A 6,060-nucleotide genomic window follows, 5' to 3' on the forward strand; every position below is an offset into this window, starting at 1 on the left:
TGATCTTTTTTATGTGTTGTTGGATTCTTCATGCTAATATTTTGTTGAGAATAATCACATTTATATTTATCAAATATATTGGTGTGTTATTTTCTTTTTTGGTAGTGTCTTTGTCTGATTTTTATATCAGGGTGATGGTGGCTTCATAGAATGAGTTTGGGAATATTTCCTCCTTTCAGTCTTTTGGAAGACTTTGAGAAGGATCCGTACGAGTTCTTCATATGTTTGGTAGAATTCCCCAGTGAAGCCACCTGGTCCTGGATTTTTGTTTGCATGGAGGTTTTTAAATGATGATTCTATTTCACTTCTAGTGATTGGTCTGTTCAAATTATATATTTCTCCTTGATTCAGTCTTGGTGGACTGTATGTATCTAGAAATTTGTCCATTTCTTCCCGCTTGTCCAGTTTGTTGCTATATAGTTGTTCATAGTGTTCTCTTGTGGTTTTTTATATTTATGTGGTGTTGGCAGTAATTTTTCCACCTCCGTTTCTTATTTTTTTTAATTTGTGTTCTCTCTCTTTTCTTTTTGGTGAGCCTAGCCAGAGGTATGTTGCTTTTGTTTACTTTTTAAAAAAAACCAACTCTCGGTTTGATTGATTTTTTTTTCTATTTTTAATCTCTATTTTATTTATTTCCTACCTGATCTTTGTTATTTCTTTCCTTCTGCTGACTTTAGGTTTTGTTTGCTCTTCTTTTTCTAATTCTTTTAGATGATATGTCAGGTTGCTTATTTGAGATTGTCCTTGTTTTTTTGAGAAAGGACTGTATTGCTATGAACTTCCCTCTTAGGACTGCTTTTGCTGCATCCCATAGATTTTTGTATGGTTGTTGTATTCATTATTCTGATATAGAGACTTTAGTTGAGAAATGCCTGAGAGAACTCCCTCCTACACTTCCTTGTTACTAAAATGTAACCACAATACATTTCCAGTCTGAGCACTTTTCCTCTAACGTGGGAACCAACACCTAGGGAAGATCATTCCTGGCATCTAGGGACAAAAGGCCACTGAGTGTTGGTAGCAAACAAACAAACAAACAAAACTCTGACTCTTTTCTTGATCAGTCATGCTTTCAGAGAAAGATCTTGACCAAAAAAGGGAAATGGTGAAAATTAATAAAAGGAAACCTACTAGAATAGAGTCAGCAAGACAGAAGGGGAAGCGCTCATCCATGTACTGCTTCACATCAATACAGACACACCCTGGAGATACTGTGGGTTTGGTTTCAGACTACTACAATAAAGCAAATATCACAATAAAGCAAGTTGTGTGAATTTTTTGGTTTCCCAGTGCATATAAACATTCTGTTTACACTACACTATAGTCTGTTAAGTGTGCAACGGCATTATGCCTAAAAAATGCACATACCTTAATTCAAAAAATAATGTTGGAAAAGGGGTGCTGATAGACTTGCTTGACACTGTACAGTTCTCACAAACCCTCAGTTTGTAAAAGATACAATATCTGCAAAGTGCAACAAAGTAAAATATCATAAAACAAGGTATGTCCATACAGAACCCAGTAGGGTGAGATTTATCTTGCATTTCTGGCAAGAAGTGACATTACTTTACCACCACCGATAGGAAGAAGAAAGACTTTCTCCATTCCTGGTGACACCTCAGCCAGTGGGAGACTGCCACCGTCCAGCCAGTGAACGGTCACTTTACTTTGAACTCCCAGTTTCCTCTGACGGGCTTTTTGTTTATAGCAGCCCTGCTCAGCTCCCCCTTCTCCTCTGTAAAGGAGTTTCCTCTCCTTGGCTTTGTGGGACTTGCAGAGGTGTGTCATAGCTGCATGTCCAGCACTGCAGTTCTTTGCTGCTCATGAATAGACCTATCTTGCTAGTAAAAATAACTGGCTATTTAACTGTTTTAGGTTAATAATGATTAACCCATTACGTCTGATGTATTTTAAAAAGTTTATCAGTGAGTAGGTTTTAAGTAAAATATGTTTTTTAAAGGGCCAGTCTTTTCTTTGGAGTGAACAGGGTTTGAACGCCACAGCCCTGCAGAGGTAACCTTTTACTGCACAAATCCAAACACTGTAGAGTTGCAGGACATGGAAATCCAGTGTTCCCAGTGTCTGCTCCCACCTAGCTTTATGTTGGGTCCCTTTGTGGAGCAGTTTCTTCACATCTTTGTCTCAGGTTATCTGAGTAAGGACAATGGATTTGGTCCTGGGCATAGGAGAACCTGGGGAGTAGGTGAGGGGTGGGAGAGGGTCAGAGAAGGTGGCTGGGATGGGAGGCCAACCCACAGAGAGGGTAAGAAGGGCGGGCAGTGGCCAAGCTGCCCCTAGAAATGAGGGCTCTTTCCTCAACCTGGTGCTCTTTTTCAGGGGTGTGGGGATCAAACCATTTTATTCAGAGGCTTTGGCTGGGGGGTGTCAGAGGCCTGGGAGGACAATTAGATCCGACTTCCACATTTCGGCTAGGAGCTTCCCTAGCAGTCTGGTATTTTTTCTAATGCACCTGTGTACCAAAAGCAAGGACATCACACACAAAAAGCAAATGGTAGAAATATTACCCAGTGTAATGGCTTGGCATCTGTGTGGTCTTGGCTGGGAAGGTGTGGAGACATTTGGAGGCAGAGGGTTTGCCTGTTCTTCCATTTGCGATGGCAGGTACAGCAGGACCAAATAGCTTGCACCAGGAGCCGGAACGGGCTCACCACGCAGGCTCCCCAGGACCACGCCCTGTCCCCTGGTCTTTCTCTGCGTTCTATCTCTCCCCTCTTCCAAGGGCAGAGGGGACATATCTTCAGATGTCAGGTACCTTATAAAAAAGTCTGTGTGCTACCCAGCAGCACCCTCCCTGTTAGGGACTGAATTGTGTCCCCCAAATTCATATGTTGAAGCCCTACCCACGCCATACCCACCATGGGACTGTATTTGGAGATAAGGCTTTTACAGATGGAATTAAGGTTAAATGAAGTCATAAAGGTGGGCCCTAATCCCATAGGACCGGTGTCCTTGTGAGATGAGAGACGCTGGGGGTGTACACAGAGGAAAGGCCACGTGAGGCCCCGGTGAGGGGGTGTCCATCTGCAACCCAAGGACAGTGGCCTCAGGAGAAACAAGACCTGCGGGCAGCTCGAACTTCCAACCTCTAGGGCTGTGAGAAAGTAAGTTTCTGTTGTTGGTGCTCCCTGTCTGCGGCATTTTGTTACGGCAGCCTGAGCTGACCAGGACACTCACTTTCCTACAACTGGGAACTTTGTGTTGTGAACACCTCAGGACCCGTGAAGGGAGCAGGGTTGGGTGGGGAGCATGGCCGCTAGTACGTGCACGTGTGAGGGTGGTTGCTGGCATGAGCCGTGCCAGGGGCCTACCCCACTGGCTGCTATTCACTGCATGGGCTTGGCTTCCTGGGGAGGCTCCCAGCTTCTCCACAGCTTCCTTCTTGGCACAGCTGCATCCAGAGACTGATCACAGCAAGGGCTGAAGTCCCAATGTCCAGATAGAGGGGAAGGAGGTCAGGAAAAGGCCACAGGCCCCAATCAGACCTGAAGTAAGAGGCCAGGGTGGGAGACCTTTGGAGGAATTCAGGTAGTTCTCCATCAGGCAGGAAGTCAGAGCTGAAGAAATGATCTCTCCGCTGGAGACAAGTACAGTGTCTACCTGTGCTTTCCACCTCTCTCCCTCCTTCCTGGTCACATGGTCACCTGGTGACCTCCATTGGAAAGCCCATGGCCCCGTTCCTAGAGTAAGACCCCACCTCCATGCAGGGCCTGAGCCCTCTGGATCTGGCCCCTACCCCCTCCCTGCCCACCCCAGGCCACACTCTAGATGTCAGGCCTGAACTCCCCCCAGGCTAGCATACGTGTTCTCTGCTGGCGACCCACTGACTCAAGTCTAGGCTTGCTCCTTCTCATCCTTCCGGTTGCAGCTGAGACTCCTCTCCTCTCTGGTCACCCTCTGGATTCTCTTCCTTATCTCCTTACTGTTTTCTTAAACCACTTTTACCCCCTTCCTTTCCTGTACAAAGTTTCCTTATTTTGTAATTATTCTTTTGTTTTTTTTGAAGGGGGTTCTGTCTCCACCATTAGAATGTTTGCACATGAATTCCCAGTGCCCAGCTGAAGATGTTGGCTACTTCTCATGGTAACTTACCGAATCCTCTCAACACCCTGAAAGGTGGATGTTGTTGGAATTCTGTCATCCCTCATCCACAATTCTGAAATGCAAAAACCTCAGAAAACCAAAATTCTTTTCTTAACCTTGATGTGAAATCTGACTTGAACAGCTGAATGGCTATAAGGCTTTTCATGGTCTTTATCTATCTCACTTAATTTCAATGGTCATTTTGTCTTTGTAGAATTTTTTAAAATTGAAGTATAGTCAGTTTACAATATGGCAATTTCTGGTGTAGTCTTTGCAGAGACTTTAGTGTATCTGGTCTTGGGTGCTCTCCCATGCCCCAGTGGGAGCACTGAGTCATGAACTACTTGGCTAGTTGTCTGTTGCTGTGTAACAAAGTGTCACAATGAACATTCATTATGTCATACAGCTTCAATGGATCAGGACTTTGGAAGCAGCTTAGCTGGGTGGTTCTGACCCAGGGTCTCCCAAGGGGTCACAGTTAAGAGTTAGCCGGCTGGAGGATGTGGTTCCCAGGTAGCTCATTTACTACGGTGGGCAAGTTGATGATGCCTGTTGGCGTGAAGCCTCGTTTCCTCATCACATGGACCTCTTCACAGGGCTGCTTGAGTGTCTTTGTGATACAATGGGAAGCTTCTCCCAGAGTGAATGATCTGAGAGGGCAAAGCAGTAACCACGATTGTCTTTTGTGTCCTAGCTGCAGAAATCACACTTCATCTTTTCTGCAGTACCCTCGTGGTAACACAGGTCAGCCCTAAGCAGTGCGTCACAGGGTGAAATCCCAAGAGCGTAGAAACCAGGAGTGGGATCTCTTCTGGATGCCCGCTGCCCCAGTTAAATGCACCTGCCTCAAGTCCAGACTCTGAATTTCAAAATACATGTGACCAGAATGTTGGGTGAGAGACTGGGGTGCCCATTTTGCAGGTGAGAACCAGGCTCAAGGACAGCTGAATTACGTGCGGGAGGTTACACTTATACCAAGAGCAAAGAGGACTCGCCCATCTCTGACAGCTCCGGGGCCAGCGCCAGTGCTCCTTCGTTTCTCCACCACTGCCTCAGCCAACCAGAGGGCGTCATTCCTAACCTTATCCACGCGAACCGTGGGCTTGCAGGGGCAGGCGCCGTGCACTCCATCCTCTAGTCCCACACCACACGCCTAGCGGGTAGGGGACAACTGGCTCTGACTTCCCTCTGCAGCGGAGGAAGTGTGAGCTGGCTTTGGTTACACACTTGTCTGGTTCTATAAGCCTGTGAGTGTTTTCCCTGGTCTCTGCCCAAGCTTGGCTATGGATTACATAAAGGGGTAATGGTGTTACCTAGAACGCCATGGTGCCCTCAGGGGACCCGCGGGGAGCGGAGCGCAGGCACGCAGAGAAGGGGCCGGCAGAAGGTTCCGTGGAACTTTGAAAGGCCACAGGTGTGCTTGGGCATCATTGTGGAGGAAACAGACTTTGAAAAAGAAAATGGCCGTGGAGCCACGAAGAAACCTCCGGAGTCGGTCTGGGAATTTGGGAGGAAGGAAAGGGATGGAGAAACGAGGGCAGGAAAGAGCCAGCTCGCTCCTGTCTTCTGCCGTAAGAATAGTTCTTGCGGCTTTAGAGAGGGGACGCGGGGTCTGGAGTCCTGCTCTGGGCCGCTGCCGCGCGCCCCGGTGTGCAGGGCACCTCGCGGCGCTCAGCTCCTGGAATGTCGCCCTTCTCTTGTTGCTCGGTGTCACCAACCAGCCTGCAGCCCGGGTGTTCGGACCCACGCTCAGGTCCAACACTTGGGGTCGTCTTTGGTCACTTCTTTCCCTTTCATCAGTAGTTGCATCAGAGACCGCTCAACCCCTCTTCTCGTCCGGGCCGACTTTCCGAAATCAACCCCCTACGCGGGGCGATGGGGCCGCCGGGGCAGGCCAGGCACCCGCGGGTGGACAGGATACGCGACGGGGCCGGGATGGGGGCAGGCGAGGTCCTGGCG

The sequence above is a fragment of the Camelus dromedarius genome, chromosome 1 (assembly GCF_036321535.1).
Source record: "Camelus dromedarius isolate mCamDro1 chromosome 1, mCamDro1.pat, whole genome shotgun sequence".
In the NCBI taxonomy this organism is placed as follows: domain Eukaryota; kingdom Metazoa; phylum Chordata; class Mammalia; order Artiodactyla; family Camelidae; genus Camelus; species Camelus dromedarius.